This window comes from Cloeon dipterum, chromosome 1 (assembly GCF_949628265.1).
Source record: "Cloeon dipterum chromosome 1, ieCloDipt1.1, whole genome shotgun sequence".
Lineage (NCBI taxonomy): Eukaryota > Metazoa > Arthropoda > Insecta > Ephemeroptera > Baetidae > Cloeon > Cloeon dipterum.
The window spans coordinates 24,673,082-24,696,013 of record NC_088786.1 but is presented as its reverse complement, the minus strand read 5'-3'; the positions used below and the strand labels follow the sequence as shown (position 1 = coordinate 24,696,013).

At 45.6% G+C, this 22,932-nt stretch overlaps 1 protein-coding gene across 3 annotated transcripts in view; it reads left to right on the top strand.

Moving 5' to 3' along the window:
* The window catches only part of LOC135934457 (roundabout homolog 2-like), a 73,306-nt gene that overhangs the window by 5,623 nt on the left and 44,751 nt on the right, over nucleotides 1–22,932 (top strand). The window lies entirely within an intron of this gene.

The window sequence follows — 22,932 nt, the reverse complement described above, 5'->3', positions numbered from 1 at the left end:
GCTGGCTGCTGTGAGAGATCGAGCTCGCGATGCGTGCGTATTGATTATCCCCGTAGCGCGCGGCGAGCGGCTCGTTATTTCTGAAAGTCCCCTGCATTAATTCGCTTGTCATTGCGGGCCAGGTCGAAAAATCGTCACCGCTTGGTCTGAACCGACTCGCGAACCCTGATCACACGGAACACATGTCATATTTTCATGTCGACGCCCACTCGAAACAGAGAGCAGGCAGCCGAATTCAATCAATACACACGCTCGCTGCCTTGATTTAAGTCTCTTCGCACGCTGCGTGCCGAAATGCTCTCTCAAGCAAATAAAAAACGTACAGGCGTGAATGAAAAGCCCAGGATATAGATCTCGGAGACCACCAAACCAGTTACGGGCACAAAAGAAATTGGAGTATTAGATTTCCTGCTCGCCGGCCGACCCACTAGCCAAGACGTCGAAAAGAAAATATATGTACTTACTGCGGAGTCCATTATTCGGCCGTTTGTGCCGTTTATCGGGACTGCGGCTAGCGAAAAGATCAAATTTCTGGTGAGCAGAAAGACTGCGGACCAACGTGAGCGGCGTGAAATATGCTGTTAATGAGATGAAAGCGTCCATTCACGCGCCGGTTTAATTCCGTGCTCCGCGAGAGCATTGGGCAAAATTTATTTGAGTGCTGCTTAATCCGGGGTGTCACGACTGTCGCCCTTTGAGTTATTGCGAAAGATGACACTGGCACAAGCAAACAACCGCCGGCTGGCTGTGGCTAGTTGGCCCGGCCGACCACCTTTCCCTCGATTCTTGGCGCGCGCGAATAAAGTGAGCAGCAAGGCCTAATTAATGTGCGAGACCACCGTCTCTCATTCAGCGCGCCCCACGGGGCAGACCAGACCGGGATCTCATTTGCCACGAAGCGATAGGCCCTAAAAATCAATCCTAATCCACTTGCTGGCCGGACCCTTTCTTGGATTGAGGCAATGCGGCACCAAGAAAGTCGAAACTCGAAATGGTTGGCGCTAACTTTATTGCCAAATTGAATAGAAACTTGAATTAATGCGATAGATGAAGATGAGATTGCAGGGGTGCGAAAAGTTACAAACGAAATCGTCAATTTTCTGCTGAGCGCACGGGAGTTGTACTATAGATTTTAGGGGTCAAAACTATTGTATCGTCAGAGTTAAGTGGTTAAATAATATATTTTAGTGTTTAAATTCAAATCAATTTTGTGCTTTAAATCCTAAATCACACGATGCCTGTTTCACCGACTGTTTTGAATATGGAAATTGAGCACAGCTTTTGAGTGTTATGATAAATGGCACGCTGATAATTTAAATGCTGGTTTTGCCTTCCGCAATATTTTTGCAATTTTGGGAGGATTATCTGCGCATCTGAGACAGTCGCGTTGTTCCCTAGCTCAAAAGAGCTCCTCCCGCTTTAATTGTTTTCTGAGCGCCTTTCGCAATTTCGCGCTCGGTTTGCGCTCTTTTGTATACGGCACACAGTGCTGCTCATACACAATTTACAATCTTTTGTGCAAACAAATGGCCTGAGCTCGCGCCGGCACCACGGGCGGACGGTGAGAGAAGAATTTTTCTTTTAATATTTATCTCTGTTGCTCTGCGCGCAAGAGAGGAAAAATAGAATAAATCACCACTGTTGCGCCCAATTATTTTGAAAGGAATAAGAAATGCAAATAGCACACAATTGATGAGAGGGAATTCATAAATTCTCTGCGTGTCGTATCAGCACCGTAGAAGCCTTCAACTCGCCTTTTAAGGTGAATCAACCTTGTCAGGCGTGCGTTTTTCAAACGCAAACTGCTCAGTTTCCTGGGCACATTTTTTAGCGAGTGGGCGACCGAGAGGCACTGTTCGCCATCTGCCTCTTTTCCCGCCGCTTGATTTATGACTCTTTGACATCCCGAAATTTTAATTACCGTGCATAAAATTAATCATCGCTCGGACTGCAGCGCAGGAAATCGGAGATGCGCGAAACATTGATTAATATTCGCCACGTTCCGTCCATAAGCGCCCTTTTGCTCGATTTGCAGATGCTAATAACCCGTTTTACGGCCATCTTTTATGCGCACCAAAATTATGAAAGTTTCTGAGAGGAAACATAAAATCGTCCATTTGGCTAATTACTGCGTGTTCTCGAACGAACCAACCCTTCCCGCGATGGTGCGTCTGTTCGCGGTTCCGGGTTTTTTTGCGCGCATCTCTCTCAGCACGCACGCCGCTTTCAGTTCGTACATCCCGGCTCCTTAAGCCTGCGTAACGACCGAAGTAATTTGCAAAATTGAGCGCTTAATTTTAATTAGCGAGCCTCTCCATATTCTCCAGCAACAGCAGCAGCAACAGCGCTCGTTCCCGGCCAGGAATAAAAAGTCAGGCTAATTCTTGGGGTAAAAAGAATAATAAAAATTGTAGAGGAAGTAAAAAAGGAGCAGCCGTCCGAGTTTTGTACAGTTTTATGTGCGAAATTCTTCTGCCTCTTTTTTATGTTTTTTTTTCTCCTCGGCTGCATGAGCCAGAGAAGAAAATAGAAAGCCCATTGCGAGCAGCAAGCCGATTCTAAATAAATACACATTTGCGCCCGGTTTATTTATTTAATAGTCGCGAATTCTTCGACGAATGTTTGTTGTGGCGTGGTGCGCGACCGCGGCAGCCGGGCCAAATGGTTTTTGCGCTCGACTCGCCGCTTTTTATCTCAATTTTAACATTTTAATATATACTCGGCCGGTGGACTGTCTGCATAGGCAGGCAATAAATTACCGCTTGCTTAGCACGGCCGCCAATAAATACGTTTGACCTCCGATTCGCCTGCCCGACTATTAACGTATTTATGCTGATCACCCGAGTGTTTTCGCTTTGTGTTCGGCAGCACGCACTCGATAAATACAACCGAAAGATTCGTGTGGTTGATAGTGATGTTGGCACCGATCGATTAATTAATTAAAGATGAGCGGCCGTGCATTCCGTGTGTGCTAATTGGCAATGCAGCCCGCATCGCTCGTGGATTTTATAAATTTATTGTTTCCGCGCAATTACAATGCTATTACGCTCGTTGCGGCCTGTCTCATTACGTGTGCGAATCTTTTGTCCCTCTGAAGCTGGAGGTGCATTTTAATTAGAATGCGAGTCGCGGAATTCATTAGCGCCACCGCCGCCTCCGCGCCGAGGTCAGACGGGTCGAATTCGACTGTCCGTGCAATTGAGTCTTCCACCCGTTCCGCGCGCCGAGGAATTATAAATCAATCAATCCGAGGCATCACACGAAACGTGGGATCTGGAGGCGCCGAAAATAGCCACGCTCGACGGGCTATTTCTATCGAATTACAATGTAGCCGGCCAGCCGTAAAAGCTTTTAGTTAAAAAATAATTCTCAGGCCATTGTTTTCATAAGGGAACCGGGTCCCCAAAGCAATAAACGCTCTCTGGCTGCAGCATGCATGTGTCAGCCATATGTTGGCAGGTTTAGGTGCGAGGAATTCTCGGGCCGCGCTTATTGCCCGCACCGACCACACCTCCTTATCTGCTCACACATCAAAATCCAATAGAACGGCCGGGTAATTGAAGGCTCGTGTTCCGTTTTCTTACACACACTCGCTCCGCAGCACGCCTAATTTAATTTGCTCTAATAAGGCGCCCGTGTGCGAGTCTCGAACGCGGAGGAGGACGGCATTCATTGCACCGACAATTTTTCCTTTCTCGATCCGCGGCAGCACACCCTCTCGATCCGCCGTCCTGCGTGCTATAAATGGTAACTGGATTTTTCGCGCGATTCCTTTTTGCCATCTTGCATATTTAAATAATTGAATTAATCTCTCTCGTCTCGCATTATTCATGCAGATTGTTTCTGTTCCTGCGCGGCCTCTCATTCCGCGAACAGCGCGTTTAATGAAGCGGTTATACTCCCGCCGTTCTGCACCATCAATACTTTTTAACTTCTTTTAACAATGACGACGCTTAGAGAGTGCCGGTGTGGGACGAATGAATTAATGTGTGCAGTCCTTTGTGCGGTTCGATATACGTGTTCTATATGTATATATACACACAATGAATTTTTTATCTCCGGCCTGCCAAAGTGGAGAGATTTTTCTCTGAAAGCTCGAGCACTGAGCGCCCTTTTCTAATTAGCATTGCAAAAATAACAAGCCGGGCAGAAGTAGAAAATGCAAATTAAACACCGCCGTTTGACTGATTGGATTCAATTAAAATATCTATATTTAAATCGCCGGCTGAGCGGAATCTTTAATTACCGCTTTAGTGGCTTTTTTTACGAACATTAGTGACGAGACAGCTGGGCTATTTAATTTCTAATTTAAATACTCGGTCTGAGCACAAGTCTCTCCGACTGTCCATCGCATTGCCAGCTCTCGTTCTCCCTGGGGAAAAAGTCCGATTGCCAGCCGGTATGCAAAGTAATAATTATTTTGTTGGAATTGCCTTCAAATTGATGCTCCATTACATCGTCGTTCCGTTTCATTTAAGGTGTAATTTAGTCCGTTCGCGCTGCCGCCGTCTTTGTAATTGACTTGCAAAATACGTTTTTACCGGCTGTTATGTTGTGGAAGCGCAACTTGCGTTTGCGAAAAAATAGCTCATGCAAACGTAAACGGCAAATTTATGCGTAAAACTTTTCCACTTGGGAGCGAAACGTGCGTTTACCTGCGCTCTATAAAATAATGAATCGCCAGTTAGTTGCACACGCGCTTCGTCATTTGCATATTCCGCTGCGTAGCAAAAATGGCTGACAGATCTTGTTGGGAGAGCAGCCCTAAAATCTGATGACGTGGTGCTGGTCCGGAAACATTATTAGCAATTCACTTAGTGTGCATACGACGAGGAAATATTTTCCAGCACATTGAATGCATCAGAAGCAGCCGAGTCAAGAGGGCCGTCGCCCCGATGAAAACTCAATCCACTCGGGCCACACTAATTGAATTAAAACTCAATCATACGTGCGTGGACATTGCAGGGCATAGATGACTGCTGATATCGAGGGGGGAATCGGCGCGCAGAGTCATCTTGGCAAATTCACACAATACACCCCCGTCAGAAACAGTGCCATCTGCCTGTCTGCGCGGTGCACCCTCGCTCGCTTCTGCGATAACTGTTTTACACTTTAAATAAAGTGGAACGGATTTTAATAATAGACCGCGAGCGTGCGTGAGTGAATCGGCAGCTCTTGGCCGCGCCGTACGCGCGACACAATGATTGGTGCGACGACAAAATTAAGGCTCTCTGTTGTTGTTCTTTGGAAAGCCCAGGAGTATAATTAAAAAGACCAAATCCCTGAACACGGCTGACAATGCGAACGGCATCCTTGGGTCTGAGCCCACCAGATTTGTGCCGCCCGCCGCACACGCAGCTTGGAAGCAATCCACACACTCGGTGCTCTATATTTTGTTTAGGTTTCCACAATTTCTGTGAAGTGCTCCCACATGAAAAGGGCCGAGGTGATAAATTTCCGTCCTCGCCTCCTGAGGAGCTGCTGGGATTTAATTTTTTAGCGAGTAAGAAAGAGAGTGCGTACCGCTCTGTTCATCAAAACTTTTTAAATTTGCTTCTGGCGCTCTTGCTCGTTGGATTAAGGCATGAATATTGAGCATTCCATTTGGCCCAACTTTTGCGCGCAATTTTGCAAAATTAATGCTTATTTACTCGAGCCCAAGTGAAGTGCTTCTCCTTAATGCACACTTTCGCAGAGACGTACGTCACGGGTTAGATTTTGGTAATTCCCAGCGGGGAGAAAGCAGAGTCAGAACAATACATTTCGTTACAATAAATAAAGCCATTAAATCGGCCGCCGCCGAAATCCGTCGGCCAACGCGCACACTGGCTGGATTGATGACTGATCCGGATCTGAAGTGCTGGCTGGTGGGAAGGTGGTGCACAGCAGTTTTACCTCAAGAAATAAGGGCCATAACAGGCTACGGCGGCGGACGTAAAACAGAATTGTGCGGCATCACCTTAAAACGAGCGTCGTAAAAGTGACCTCAGAGAATAGAAACCCAAATGTGGGTGGCTCTAAAATTTTATGCATAACACATAGGACCGTCAATAATAAATTTATAATACACTCACACGCGCTGGCTGGCTTACAAAACGTCTCGCGCGTTATACATTATATTCGGCGCTGATAAAATATATAAAACAACATCTCCCCCGTGCGCCGTGCAGGAAATTCAACTGGGGCTGACTGAGAGAAGTCGAGACGCCCTCGGGTGTACGGTGAATAAAAGTCGAACGCTCTAAGAGCATCTCCATGTCATATTTGTAATTCATGAAATAACATTTACATATACTCGCGGCTGCATCATTGTTGACGGATAACTCGCATACGAATTCGCGGGTGCTCGACACTCTTTGATTCGTCGAGCGGATATGGAGGATTCGAGTGCACACCTGGGGTCGCGCCGAGATGAATTAAAAGGCACTCGATGATTTAGAATGCATGTCAGTCGTCGAGAGACCCTCCGACGGCAGTCGTATAATTCATTCCTTAGAGCAGCACGGCCAGAGAGGAAAAGTCATCCAAATACACATAATAGATTTAGTAATGCAAACACTGCCTCCCAGCAGCAGCAAGGAGCCTGCTCGGCGATATGTATAATAATATTAACCTACTTCTTAATGCCGCTGCTTTACATGTGTATCTAAAGAAAACAAAAAGCCCACGCCTATTTCAGCGCGCTGGAATATCAAGTGGCGTGCATCATCGTCAGCGCAGCGTAATTCCTCTCCTTTGTGGTGCTTTTTGGGGCAGTGAAAAGTGTAAATACACCATTGTAAAAAACGCACACACCTGAAAATCCCAAAAATGCGTCTGCCGCATTTTTAATATACTTTCTCCTGGAAGACGGTTCTCACGAGCGAAGCCCTTTGTAGCAGGTCCAATAAGCGTAAAATGCAAATGACCGCGGAATTCACTCTGCGAAGTTGGCACTAGGGTCGATCGTTACCGTTCAGTTTCCAGCGAAGCAGCGCAGTTAGAATACAAGTATATTCAGCACTTGATGGGCTATTCAAGCGCGAATCCAGGAACAATGGCCCTTCGCACTGCCCTTTCCCGGAATTGCGAGCTCTCCTTTTGTTTTCATCATTTATTCCGAAGATGAAGGCGGGACGACGAGATGATGCGATAAAGCATGTGTGTGTCTCTGCCTACCTGCAGCTGACTTGAGCCAGGGACTTGAGCCAGTTCGCTGCCACTGCTTTTGCTGACAATCAAAATTCCTGCTCTTTATTGTCGCCATCATTAAAGCCGCGCGTGAAGAATGTCAAACGTGAAATGTGCGAATGTCGCCGTTCGGTGACAGAAAGACTTAGTCGCTCGAGGAGTTAGCGTGTGGCCCGAAATTAATTGCACCGACGCTCGAGGCGATAAAGCGAATGCTCAACGCCGAATTAGCGCGTTAGGTGAAAAATTGCCAGTGCCGCGTATAATTGTGCGTAATAATGGCGAGTTGCGAGAGCTGAAGAGCTGCACCGGGGGCACTCTTTTGATCTCCACGCAAACCACCGAGACCATTCTTCTTTTCCTGCTCCTGGTGTAAAAGCACATTTCATTTAGAGAAACGCGCTTTAATTACAGTATTTACTTAGAAATTCTTTTGTAATGGAAACAGGTCATTTTCAACGCTGCTCTCGCAGGGGCGTCACAAAGGCGCGCGTGGCCGGGAAATTATCCTTCTCGCGGTGGAGCACACATCGCATTTTATGCAAAAGCCGACCGAAATCGATCTGCAGCGAGAGTTGTATGTAAGCTTTTTTCGTGATACGCGAATGGCCGGAGGAGGCAAAAACATTCATTATAATTGAGAGAAGGTTATCTTTCAGCAATAAATCTCAATGATTTTCAACCCCTGCAGACAATTTATAAACAAAAATGCCTCCAGTGGGAGAGAAATGGCAGCCATTTGGACGGCTCGGCGCTGCCATAACGGCGTGCAGAAAAATACATTCAACTCGCTGGCTGGCTGCGTGCGGGCTGCTCGAGAGAGCTAATCAAAATATTGCCTCTGCTGCCGCGCAGCCAGTAAGTGCTTTATGAATTTTGGATGGCATCCCAAAATAAATCTGCGGATTATATTTCGCCCTTATTTCTGCTCCGAGGGCCACGATAATATTTCGGATCATCTTATTCGCAATGATAGCCGCCGGGGCCGAAGAAGCTCCACGTAATCCCTGCCCCTCTCTCTTGGGCTGTCTTTCCCACGGGGGATCAGCAACAATGCAATATTGCTGTGAAGCGTGCACAGCCAAAAAAAGGAAATTATTGTCCAATCTTCATTTCCAGCAGAAAAAGCAGCTTACAAGGGGCCAGCTCAAGACGCAAGTAGCAAACGGGAAACAAATTAATTCGAGCGGAGAATTGCATGCGGTCAGCTTGATACTGCCAAACAACAAACAACAAGATGCAGTGAAGGTGCCGGCCGAAGCCGCGTCACGAGAAACACAATCCAACGGCCAGAGTGCTATAAATAAGAATTTATAATTTTCTCCTAAGGCTCATCGAGCCATAGCGTACAATATGTATTATCATCATGCGAGGAGGCGAGCGCGAGCACATATTCATATATCATTAAAAAATGTTGCTGCCTGCCCGACAATAAGAGTCGTGATCTCATACACAATTACCTGAGCGCTCGGACGCGCGTTCATTGTTCCCTCTCGTACCTATCTCGTACTATCGTTTATTTATTCAAATTATACAGGCGGTATCACGAGGCGAGCGCCACATTCTCCTAATCAATCTGCACACTTTGGCGCCCATCAACGCGCCAATCTCGGGTGAGAAGCTTAGAGTAATTCGCGAAACGTGCATGTCTCGGCCTGCCTCTGCGCGGACATTTCCGAATTACATTGCTGAATTTTTTTATCCGGTGCTACGCTGGCGGCGTTAAAAATTCCGACGTTTTAATAGCTTCTAGTGAATGTTTACTTTATTTATTCAGATGAAATTTTCATCTCGGGGCGAAATAGTATAAATGAAGCTGTATAACCAAGCGGGGCAGACGGGAAAACCCTATGGTGTATTTTTCCCAAACTTATTAAAACATTATGTCGTGGCATATCTCATTTCGAGCATAATTGATGTCTGGCCAGTTTTTTGATGAATTAGGCAGTGCATTTGTGTGTGTGTGCCGACACTAATCCCGAGTTGCCGAGAAGTTTATTACGGCTGGGCTTGATTAACAAAGCAGGCCGGTGCAGCCACTTTATACTGTGCCAGCACACACACAAAATATTGTTATTATCGCGTATGCGTGCATGTCTGCGCCATTAAACATGCAAACTTCATGTTTCGTATATAAAAAAGTTCCCCTCGTGCGTTCGTTCTGTTCGTTCGTTCTTTACTCGCGCTCGCCGGCGTCGTGCGCAGCGGAGAAAAGTCAGTCGGCATAAAATATAGACTCGAACTCTGGCCCATTTTCCTTCCTGGAAACTTTTCGCTTTCGTCGCCGCTGGTACCATTATTGGGGAGCGAGAAATATCTATCTATTGTCACGCTCGCAGCAGTTATCAGGAAATAGAGTATAGTCGCAGGGCGGAGGAAGAGAGACTTTCGGCAGATAGGGAAAATGTGTTTTTCCTTATCGTGTGTCCCGGAGTCAAAATAAAGGTGCAGCCACCGCGTGGAGCAGCTGAATTTGTCAATCGACCAGCGCGTATCTAACATTACTATCCGCTCCAGATAATAATTAATTCCGGCCAGCCTTTGTAATTTCCTCGCAGCACCGATTTTTATTATTTAGCGTGCTCCGCGCTGCGGAGCAACTTTTTGACCCTGGGGGATGACTTAATCAAGATTTTACTGAATTACTGTCATTATTATTAATCCTCTGTCCACGCAGCAGCACTTTTTCGCTGCTCCCAAAACTCGTGCATGTATTTTTTATTCGCTTTAGGGTGTTAGCAGTAAAATCTCCATTATCTTGCACACGTACGCGCGCGGTTCTCTCTGCGCGCTCACCCGCGCTCACCGGCAGGCAGCCCGAAAAGTTTGGTTATACGCCAGAGTGTGTGCTCTTTGAAAGCACATGTACGCAGGGTGTTGGACATTAGTCGCTTTTATTGGCCTCCATAAAATCGGGCTAATTTGAGCAGAGGCACAATTATTATTGCTCCTCTTTGCGGCCATAAATTCCTGCCAAGACGTAAAAATTTATTGTGCTCGCACGAGATGGCTCAATAATCGCTGTGCGCCGCAATGGGACCGATGCTGATTTAATTACTCAATTCCGATCAAAGCGGATTCTCTGCCTGGCTGAGTTATGCAACCCGCGAAGCATTCCTGCGGAGAGGCTGCCTAACTCGACTAATTGCCAACCCTTCGCTCGACAGCAGATTCCAAAGTTGCGGAATTTGTCTGTTATTAGCCTAGTCAGAGTTGTAAATTAAGTTTGATCCGGTGCGCTACCTCAGATATGACCCACAGTTATGAATGAATTTGCTTAATGAAACGTTCCGTTGCAATGCCATTGCGAAACTCATGATTTCCAATAATTTGACAGCTAGTACATATATGATCGGCAACTAAGGCTACGCGTTTGGTTATTACGACTGTTTTTTCTGGTACTTGCTCTGAATCTACGAACTGTATGAAAGAGTACGAATCGTGGACTAAATCAATCCAAGCTCTTGCGCCAATATTTTGAAAGAAAATGGTTGAAAATTATTTTTACATTTCAAATCAACCCTCGATTTATTTGAACGAGAATATATTACAAAAACGTATTTTTCGCAATCATTATTAACCGTCTAACATATCCTAAAAATAAATGTTACATCCTCTGGCAGGTTTTAATTATATTTTTATAATTTTTGTCAAATCTATCGAAAAACCAAAAAATAACAATCAAATTTTGACCATGTAGCCGACTGAAGTTTTTCTAAAATCTCAAATAGTAAATTAAATTGTAAAACAATTCTGTCGTTATTTTAAAAATTTCAGAACTGATTTGTTTTGAAAAATGATTAAAAAACCCTTTGCAATGTAGAAATTACTCATAGCTAAACAAAGAGTTTAGTAAAAAATTTCGAAAGTGGAATCTGCGCATTAGCCGATCAGCTGAAAGCATATATCTATCGATCGCTTCCAGTCCACTACCCTAAACGGACGAAATATGGAGTGCGTGTATCGTGTAGGTACACCGGTACGTACCTGGGTGATTATCTTTTAATACACGCTTGATACTGTGCCAGCCAGGCGGTCGACCAAATTGCCGTTGTTCGGAGCAGTTGCCCTGAACGACAGGAAAAGCTGTGCTTTCACAGCCGCACGAAAAAGCTATGGCGAATAGAGGGCGGCAGTGATGAATTCAGCAAAACGTAGGGTTGCGTGTGCATATTTAATATTGTGACAGCAGAGATGCGAAAATTGAAAAGTTTAGCCGCGGAAAAACGTGCCCGTCGGCAGTTGGAAAAGAAAACTCGGCTGCAAAAAGAGCGAGAGGCCGTGGAAAGTGTAAATACGGCACGCGCGCAGCCCTCTAGCTGCGGCCCGCCTAGAAATTTAATCATTTTTTGCCCGGCTCCTCACTCCGCAGGGAGTTGTAAATTATCTTTGTTAACATTAAACGTTGGCAACGCGCAAAACTGCTTTTTTCCCTTTCGGCCCGAAATCCACAAGTCGAGCAAGTGGGAAATTAAGAATCATGCAAATTCGCCTCGCCAAGATGAGCCTGAGAGTTGCATGTTTCTGCGCGATATGCCCGGCCGACTGTGTGGCAACGCTGCGTCGTGCATTTTTAAACAATATTCGCCAGCATTTCCATATTCCGACCGTATTATTACAAAAACATAGCCTGATATGAGGCAATTCGCATGCAACTATCCAAAATAGTCTCGTGTGCGGCTGACATGCCAGAGAATAATGTGCCCCATAGTGAAAGAAGGCGCGCCGCCCGCCCCGGCCTCCGCGTGGCTGTGTTTTTCGTGGCAAAACTAATACGAAACGCGCATGAAAGGCAATAAAGATCACCGAGATATAGATTTTCTGCTGAAAAACTTGCTTTGTGCCGCGGCCTGCAATTAAATTCAATAACGTAAAACGCGAGCTCTCTAATTTATATGCCGAAATAAATAAATTCGCGAATGACAGAGTTGTACTGCCGGCTTGGCGGAATAAAGGTTTTATTTATGCAAATTGAACCAATAAATTTTGCCACCGCAGCCAACAACAGCGCCGGCGGGACGGAAAAAGGCGGCCTCGCATTAAAGAAAGCACTTCTTGGCCTATCAGCGAAAAGTTAAATTATAGAAAAAAGTCAAGTAGCTTGCTTGTGCTCAGCGTGAAAAATTGTTTCCTAGGCGGACGACGTTGAATGGGCATTTACCGTTTTTTGCGTAGAAAAGTTTGCACGCTTCATTAAAGCCATCTTGCGCGCGCTAAACTCGTTGCAAGAATGTTGATGAAGTAGTTTATGGAATTTTCGCTAATTTCGCGAGAAGTAGACGTCAGGTTAAACAAGATTTATTCTAATTTGCGCACGTGTATATAAACATGCTCCGCATATGCGACTCGTCAGTTGAAGCGATTTTAACGGCATACTTTTCTTTGCCCTTCAATAAAAATGCCATCGGGCCGGCGGTATTAAAACATCAACATCCGACTTCAGCAAACACTGGCAGCAGTGAGAGCAGCGAGAGAGAGCCGAATTTAATAATATTGGCACGATGAGATATTCCAGATAATTTATTCATTCAAATTACCCATCGGATTGATTAATGACGAGACACGTTTTTGCCGGTGTGTACACGCACGCACGCCGGCCGAATGTCTGAAACATTCTGTAACGCCTGCCGGTCGAACTGCGAAAAAATATTGGGCGCGATATATTTCTTGTTTCGTCGAGTGTGTAATTAAAAAAAGCAAATGGTGAAACGTCAGCTGACTCGTTTGTCTCTCTTTGATACTCGAATAAATTGACACTAAAATGTGATAAAATATAAATTACCGGCTGCGGTCCTAAACGCGATTTGCTGCCGCTGATGATGTCGCGCGCTTTGGCATGCTCTCAAAGTAGCCGGTTTTATGGGAGGAAAGGATTTATTTCGCCTCGACAGCCTCGTGTGTGTAGTGCGGAGAGATGCACGCAAAAAGTTCACAAAGAGGCTCGACGATTTTCTTTTACTGCTTCGCCATGTGGGCCAGCAGCCTCATCAAAAAGACGAAGCACCAAATGTTTACAAGTATAAAAATAAAACACACACAGACAGAGCGGCGGACACATCAAATTCGGCGTTGCTCGCACATATGCATAATAAAAAATCCCGCACAAGGTACAGAGATGAGATTTTTACGAGTCGCCTCTTAAATTATTCACCACAGGTATTTTCGGCACGCAGATTTCATCTGTCGCCGACGTGCAGCGATTTGGGGGGAAAACGAGACAAAATCGACACCAGATGCACGCGAATCCGAGCGGGGAGCGAAACCGCAGCAACGAGATTTGTTCGAGACGCTCGGCGACATCGAGACCTTGGAATGAAGTCAGTCAGTCAGTGAATCCTGACGTGGACCGAATTGAAAAACGCGTTTCGATGTGAAACACGGAGAGCCGCTTGTGAGAAAATCTGTTTTCTTAGCCACCGAGCAAAAAATGGCAAGTCTGCAAAGTGTAAAGGCCGCAGCTTGAGATTGCATGCAGCATTGCGTGCTAACACTAAACACACACACTCGCTCACGCTGCTGAAGTTTGATTTTCCTCCATATAGCGATAGTGCACAAAAAGCGGCGATTTTTATCACAGTCCATCATCAGAATTAATCGCTTTTGCTCTCCGTCCAACTTTTTTTTATGACCCAAACGCTTTTTGCGCTCTAATGTGTTAATTTATAGCTTCTCTCGCGGAGTGAAAGGTTGAAATCGTATAGTATGTTGAAATTTCTCGTTCCTTTTTGGAACGAAACTGATACGAGCGGAAAAATTGGGATTTTAAAATATCGCTAAGAACTGAAGAAATTTGAATCTGTTTTACAGCCACATAAGAGATAGGTAGCGTGATGATGAAATTGATATCAAATCATTTTCGGCACACAATTTCTCCCTATTCAGCTCAGATTACTGTGGTTTAAGCACAAAAGGCCTTTAACCGTGTGACTCATAAAATCGGCTTGCAAAGGACAAGGAAAACTAAGTAGGTCTTCACAATTAGCTCAGAGGCAAGTCTAATAATTGGTCTATTCAAATGCAAATATAATTAGACGAGTGCCTATTATATGCAGCTTTCGAGTTGCAGATATCAATCTAATAATTTCACATGAAAGGGAGAAAATTGTTCGCGTAATTTCAATAACACGATTACATCGGTGCACCGCCTGGCTGTCGTGTTCGGCGAGACAGCCGCGCAGTGTTCCTCCGCGTGTATACTGTTAATAAATTTCCTTCGATGCAAATGCAAAGACGCTTCGCAGCCGCATATCGCGACGAACAATAACTCAGGAGAGCAGTGTGCTGTGTGTGCGTAGGCATTTTAGCGTCTGCCGTGCGCGCTTGATTTTGAAAGGGCACCCAGGCGCAAATGTGCTAAGAAGCTAAATTGCTTTGTAATTTGTACCTGTTGGAAGTTGTGTCGTTTTGTTCGTGCTCGCGCACACATTTAGCCATGAGTTTAATGCGACAAAGGGCAAGATGTCTGCCGAGTCATTTAACACCTCCGCACATTAAATAAATATACAAACGCGAAATAGTGTGCGCGTCTTTATCCGAACATGCATTTGGCGCTGACAATGGGGAGGCTGGAGTGCTGCCTTGGCGAGCGTATCCGTCATTTTTTGCTGCTCGGCGTAAGAAGCCGTGCAAGTTGCTTTGTGCTTGGCGCGCAGCCTCTTTTATTCCCCGTAGCAGCAGTGCAAATAATGAGCTCAGCGGAATTCGGTGCTTAAGAGGGCAGAGCATGAGATGGGATAAACGCGTGTTAACTAACAGGGAGAAACGCACACGTCGTCCTCCAACATTGTAAACACAAGAAAGAGGCCCGAGTGAATAAAAAATGAAGTTCAGTGCAAATAATAAATTATGGTTATTCACACAAGGCAGAAGTAAGTTCCTTGTGCATAAAACAGATAAAAGGGGATTCTAAGAAAGAGTAAAATTCTATGAAATCATATTTTTCCGATTTTTCCTGCTAAATCCGAACATTCAGTTTTCCCGCAGACTTTGCTTCACCCCTTTCCCATTTTATTCGACAACTTTAACTCTTTACAAGCCCATTTTCTAGATTCCCCTTATCCAGTGCACGAGTTTGTTTAAGCCACTATATGTGAGCTTAAATTGCAAAAAACCACACACAAAGAATTGGTCTAATTTCTGTTTAAAAATATCGAATTAGGAAATAAACCGTTCATTGTTGTTGTCAATTATAATATAGAAACAAGCTAGAAATCAACAAATGCAGATCACCAATACATTTTTCTAAAATATAAATATGTCAATTTGATATAAATTTTTGGAACAGGTTACTAGGAAAAATATTTGATAAACATTTGCAAAAATCAATATTTTTTATCATTCATAAAAATCGAAAAAAGATGTGAAAAGAAAGCTTCAGAATTTCGAATCAACTCATGTTAATGGAATCCAAAAATCCCGATATAGAATTCCATGCTTATTGGCAATGGGATTTTCTCAAGTGATTGGATTTCGAATGAATCTCCAATTCCAGGAAATGATTCATACTTCACACTCCATTTGCGCCGACAATGAGGAGGAAAAGTCATCAAATTTTTACTCCCGCCCTTCATCGTCGCTTTTTTTAAATCGCCCAGCAGTCTTTTCGCGAAACTTTTTGAAGCATTTAATCCTCTCTGCCCTTTCGCCGGCTTTCATCGCAAAGTTGGCCGCACCAATAATTAAAACGAGCTTACACCGACTGGTGCGGTAAATGGCGGGTGAAAAGTTCATTTATGTCAGACTTGGAGCAGAGCGCTCGGCACCATAATGGTGGCGAAGAATGATGGAAATGCATATAGCAATATTAAAATTACTGCCGGCATGCGCTCGGGCGGCAATAACGAACCAAAAAACTCATCTGCAGTGCCACGATAACGCCAGGCACCATCGGAATGAAGCCGCCGCCCTTTTACACGCAACTTTGCCACTTTTCAATAAAAATAAATTACACTTCATCAGTCGGTGTGTGTGTTTGAACCTTTGCTTCTTGCCAGTCGACGCGGGTAATTTTTCCAGCAAACTTTCGGCATAAAGGGAGCGAGCGCGCGGAGAAAGTTTTCTCCTGCTGCGCTGCAGGTCGAGAACAGGGGCTGCTTTCTGGTTTTATAAGCTGGGGCAATATTACCATACCATTTTTACGAGGCCGGGAATATTGGGGCAGGAAGAGCGAGAACACCGTCGGCACCGAGCATTATTAAGCCTTGCACTGAATAAAATAGCAGAGGCGAGCGAAGGAGCGCCGGCGCATCACTATTTCACATATCCCATTTTCTTTCCTCAGCTGTCGCTCGCCCCTTTATTGCCTTTCGCCATGCCACCACGTTTTCGGCGCCAAGGTGCATAAATTTCGGACGGCATTGCACGTGCTAAGATTTGCCCGCTTAATTTCCTCCTCTCGCACCCTTGCCTGCCGACTAATTCTTCACGCAGCTGAAATGAAATGAAATGTCAAAGAGATACGACCCGCGCGCGGGTTATTAATGCAATTAAGAGCGTAGCCAGTTTTTAATCCTCTTTATCTGGATCGCGGGGCGGCTTTATTAATTAGCCCCCGCGTCGCGACAAATATCATAGGCTCATTATCAAATAAATTTAATCAGCTGCCGACGATCTTTCCGTGCTCGGCGTAAATTATTATTTGCTCGGCGATCGAGACGTGTGTGTATGTGCTTTCCTCGGCGCACATTCAGGAGGCGTGAATATTTTAAACTGGTTTTCCATCGGCATCCCAACCGGCAGCTATTTAATTTTTTACACTCCAACAACCACCACACGACAACTTCGCCTCTTTATTAAAATTAAAAATTGAATGTCCTCACGCTGTGCGACGCTCTAATTTCGGCGCAGCAGCAGCAACAACTTCTGATATCAGCAGAATTACCGTCGTTTTTGCACTTTACGGCTAATTGAATTATATGAAGCGGGTAATTAATTGCCGAGTAATTAATGGAGTGTGTGCGCGCGCGTGTAATTTGATCCCTGCTACTGATTGATGCCCGGCGTAATTATCTGCGCGCCTCATTGTGCGCCGGGTCGGGCGGCTTCTTACCTAAATTGGAATTAAGAGCCGCCGAGCGATGAACCGCCTGACGTTTCTTACAAATTTGACTCCCAAAACGCGGCAGCAATTACATTAATTCAGAGCTCAGCCTGTCGCTCCGGCCGAAAAATTAATATGAGGCCAACTTGTTGACGCTGTTCTCCGCTTAAATGGCTTCCCAATCTACAGGTTTGCCCTGCGTTTTGGCACCAATTCACCGGTTCAATTCAATCTGTGCTGGTGCTCCGGGTGAGCCGGCGCAAAAAAATCGTATTAAGCACTTCAAAGCGCTCTCTTTCTGCCCACTGTGCGCATTTGGCTCGCAAATCGCTTTCCAATTCGTTGTGCTTTTAATTATCCGCCAGCTTAATTGATTATTCATATCGAACGATGAAGAAATTTCTGCCTCAATTAAATTTCGCCCGATGATGGATGCCGCAATTACGCATTCAATTAAATACTCGATTTTCGCGTCAGAAGACAGCTGTTGTGCGAAAAGGCTGGCTCTCCGAGGGGCGACTAAGTGCTGAAACTCGAGTCGTTGGCGGCAGGCAGGAAGAAGTGCGCGCGCGAGAGAGTGAGTGCTTCCAAATATAATCGCTCATTTGGATAATAGCCTCGCTCCATTAATGTGTTCTTGGTCGGTGCCCAAAATTTTCACCTGACGTGACGTGTTTACCATCCCATATATTTCGAGTCGCCGAGGAGGCTGTCACCAGAATCCCCCCACAGACCGCGCGCGCCGTCGGAGCTGCACAACGGAGAGGGTTGTGCGCGTTTTATTAGGCGGCCGCGAGAGCAGATCGTCGTTATTTCCGGAAAGTAAAAGGCGCCGGCCGAACGAGAAGAAGAAGTTGGTTATTCATTTACTGATGGTTTTGTGTTTGGTATCCGCGCGGCGCGCACTCGCTTGCCAAGATTCTGGTCCCGGTTCACGCAGGCTCGCGGCTGCCGCAGACAGAGATCCTCTTGTTGTTCACCTCACTAATGCATTTTTTCGGTGACATTCTCGGAACCCTCCAACAATCAGGCGCGCGCAGTTTCGCTGCTTAAATTAGACCCGACGTGAAGGCGTCACTTTTTACTCTGGCTGCCTCTCATCTTCTGCACCGTCGGCAAACAGGAAAAGTCAAAAGTGAGCGTATATACGCACATATACATATGGGAATGAATGAATGATTGCACAGCTGTCTGGCTCGTTATGTATGCGCCGAGGACCGATGCCAGAAGCGGCTGTGAGCGGACGCCGCCGAGTCTAATTATCAAATCCCGGTTAATCTAACCAGACTGAATAATTACGAGTGTCCCTTCGGTTTATAAATGTGATTCGCTCTACCGGGCGTCCGCAGCTGACAGAGGGAAACCTTGCACCGGACAGCAAGCAGACATGTGACTCGAATTTGAATAAATAATAAGTATTATCACCGAATTCTGACAAGAGCCGACTCATTATCCTTCAAATTTAGAGCCAATTAAGATGTCCATCCAAAAGAGTTCCGCATCCTCAAAACTACAAATTGGAGCACGTCTTTTTCAAACACAACACACTACCTTTTCAAGCTTTGTCCTTTGCTTCCATCTGCGAGTGCACCGACAAAGGGTGAAAGGAGCACTTAAGTGAGCATTAAATTTTAAAGTCGACTTTCGTCGGTTCCCCCTCGGCAGTGGCAGCCAACCCGGTCCGGCATCCTGCGCGAACGGTTTGCCAGCAGCAGCAACAAATATTTCAAAACGCTAAACGCAGAGCGCGCTCTCCGTCATCTGATATGCAAACAAGTCGAGGCACATTTTTCTCTCCGACTGCCTGCGCCAGCTCCTTTGAGACGCTCTCCGAGAAAGTAAATTAAATTTTCGGCTGGTTTGTTTGTGTGTTCGTCTTTCTATCAATACACCCGCCCCTGTGTGGTTTCGCTTTGATGTGCGACTAATAAAATTCTCTTTCCTCTCCTCGCAACGAGACGCACACGTCGTACATACTCTCGACGTATAAATAATATATATTTCAGCCATTAATGAGAGAGTTTTCTCTCTTTGCAGAATGCTGCAACGCTCGCTCCTTTTGCTGAAAAGTGTGCGTTGAGCTTAATTAAATATTTGCTTCCGACGCGGACCTTTCTCGGAACGCGCGGTCTCGAAATATTCAGCGTCGATTTTTTGCTCTGCTAATCTGTTCGCCGGGTGGGCGTTTTTCCTTTCAGGCCCCGGCACTCTGCTAATTGCCCTTTAAGCTGCAAATTACGTCTGGGACTGCGAGTTGGCACTTCAAAAGAAGCGACGCCCGCGCGCGCGTCCAAAAACTCGCCCGACAAATCCACGCGCTCGCATAATTGATTGGTCGGTTCGACAACCCCCGCTATATGCGTTGCACAACTGTGTCGCGGGCTGCTTCAATCCGAACCCTCGTTTCGCGGCGGCAAATGGAAAAATTACGGGGCCAATTTATGAGCGGAGGAAAGGGTGGCAGCGGAAATGGGAGTAGAGAGTCATTAAGCAAGTTTGGTTCTCATTTGGCTGCTAATAGCCGCGCACGGCCTGTGCTCCACGCTAAAGCGACGATATTATTTGTGATGACAGACATCGGCGGCTCAGGTGGGTGGTCCCGCAGCCGTTTGATTGCTCTTTCCCTCCCCGCTGAAGGCTGTCAGAAATCGCACATTTCTTGACACCAACTGCGCCCCGAGAAACTTCATGCCGGCAACCGGATCCGCATGAATTATTCCCGTCTTCCTGAACGAAGGGTGGAAATGAGAAGGAGAGAAAAAAGTTGGAGGTGCCCGACCGAGAAAAAGAGAGAGAATAAAATTCCGGCTGTCGGAGAGGTGTCCCGAGGTATTTATCATCGGTGCGATTGGAGATATGCGCGCTTTATTATTCAGTGGAGTCATGACAGCTCCAATAACGCTTCAACGTCGCAATGATTAATTACTTATTGAACTTTTAATTAGATTACAGAGCATGAAATTCCACTCTCGGCGTGCGTTTTATATCAATCGTGGGCGGACGAAAGTGAAAATTGCTGCCTTGATTGCCGATGCAGCAGGCGCCGCTTTATTATATTTGTGACCATCTCGCGGAGAAAAATTAAGGCGACCACTCCCAGGTCGAGTGTAATTTGTCTGGGATGCATTTTGTATCTGCTTGGATATACCTTCTCTCTCGTCTCGCTGTCCCATTCCCGAAGCGGGTAATTTATTATTTTACTATCGCTGCCTAACAAGACTTGTACATTAAAAGTCGTTTCCACGACGGCCGCGCTCAAAAGACGGTGGAAATGGATAAAATTTTACAGCCGAAATAATAAAATGAATTTTAATTAATTGCCGCTGCCCGTTACGTGTTCATTTCGACTTTACGACTCGGCATTTTTAGCCGATGCTCTCAACGCTGGATAATTTCAAAAAGAATACAGCGCCGCGCTTCATCATGCACTGCAGAAGTGTCAGCTCGTAAAATAAAAGGGGATGAGAACAATTAACAGGTTTTGTTAGCCCCGCATCAGGCAGGACGTAAAATAGCTTTTTGCCCGCCGTGTTAATTAGGAAAGGCAGCAAATAATTTCCACGTAAATGGACAACAAAAGTCACACGGCGAAAAACCAGCCGTTTAGCTTTCTGATGACTGGTTCGGTCGGATCGGTGCTCAAAGGGACATGCTTCATTACGGCCATTGTTGGAGGTGATTATTTATAAAAGAGCAAAGGCAATTACTCGTGGAGAGAGAGAGAGCGCTCGCTGCATGCGACCATCACACACACATCAGAGGCATAAATTAGGCGCGCGAGAGAGGATGGCTTTGCTTGTTTCGAGTAAATGAAACGGCTCGCTGGGCAGCATGCATCAGCAGCCAGTTGAGCATGTAGATCGCCCTTATCAGCAATTACACGCCAAATAAATATTTGAGCTAAACGACAAGCAAGCGTGCGCACACGCTGGTTATTAGCCACCCACTCGCGCGCGCCGCCTCGGGCCGAATTAACTGGATTTCCAGCGCGAAAGGACACACCGGTGCTAAATTGCACGTGAGCGAGGAGGATACCCGCTGCCGCCGCCGCTGCCACAGCCACCCCGGCTTTTGTTAATTACGCAGTTCGCGCAGAGATAAATTTTGTCCCTCTTTCTCGCTGCTCTCTGCTCGGGCAAAAGCAGTCGTCCGTTTTTGTATGAGTGTGGGTGTGTGCAGGGTGGAGGCTTAATGACTTTCTTGGGGGTTGTTTATGCGCGGGGTTTTTGCGAAAATATTTGCTCACACCTAATGTAAATTTACTCACGCTGAACAGTTTGTTATGCGGAGGCTCTTTTTGGGGACGATGAAATATTAAACAACATATGGGCTCTGAATTTATGGTAACAGGTCTTAACTAAGTAATTGGCTCTTTTGCAGAATAGCTGTTAAAAATGAACCAGTTAATAAGCGAGCTATGTTCATTTTCACACTGTTTTGTGTCTTTTGGAATGGAAAATATAAATATTAAAACTATTCTAGGACGTATGAATCTAATTCACTGGCCACGTTACATACATAATTATAAAATATATAAAAATAGAATAAAACACGCAAATCCTTAATTGGCTTTCCTTGTTGAGCTCAACTGGAAAAGCAATTATTGGAAATTCAAGCGGAAAAGTTAGTACGCCATAAATATTTGCCGACCAAAGAGGCGTTTTGCATTAAGCGGATAATGCGCGATTTCTCACGAGATCCAATCTTGCACCGGGATTCCATTTACTGGCGCACACAAGAGATTAAATTTTTTGCTTTTTACCCATCGCGAAGAATTCCATTACACAAATCGAGTTATCCATCAACTCGCGCCCTATTATACATGTGTACCATTGTGCTCCATCTCTGGATGAAAAAAAATAAGTGAATCCTGACGACTACTTTGTGAATATGTACACAGTATGCAGAGCGACAGAGGCAAAAAACACACACAAACATATCGATCGCGTTTGGCAGTCGAATAATAATGTTCTTTCCAAAGCCTTACATGCAGAGTGTTGAGCCACACACCCGTTTCAAAAGGAAAATACGTACAGCACTCTGCACCGTCGCCAGCGCAGGAAGTTGTTTTGTGTCAATCAAATAATGCCGCCGTGTTGGTGGTACATGCACGCGGGAGCAGTGCACAGACATGTGATATAAAAAGATTTTATTTCCAGAGTAAAGATGGATTGGGGTGGCAGCTGCTCAGCCTTGTGCTGGATCCGTCGCCGGTTCGTGAACTGCTTTGAAGTGCAGCCTAGCGCCGTACACACTGCTGTATCAGTCGCTTGCAAAGTGAGAAGTGGGAGTATTATGTGTCTCACATTGTTGAGACCAGCTCGCGGCTCACGCCAAGCAGGGGATGTGGACTTTTTTTAATCTTTCGAGCGAGGGGTGTAAAAAGCTGCAAGTTCATTAATGACGTCTCGCGGTGATTCGATTATTCGTCTGAGGAACTCTTTGAAGCCGTAAGTCTGTGTGAGGGAGTCTGTTAGGAGTTGAGCTCGAACACAAATCCACACCCTCGGCTTGCCTCATTCGGACGCCTCTAGGGACGAAAATCTCGAGTTTGGTCCGATGACAAAGACAGAGAGACAACAGCCGCCCACTGTGTACACTTTTTATATTAAAAGAGCGCCTCGTGCATCTTTGTCGCGGTTGCTTCTCAGGCTGGTAAAAAAACGTCATTTGGGACCGAGTGGGAACGAGAAAAGGAAAGATGAATGGAGGAAAAATGATTT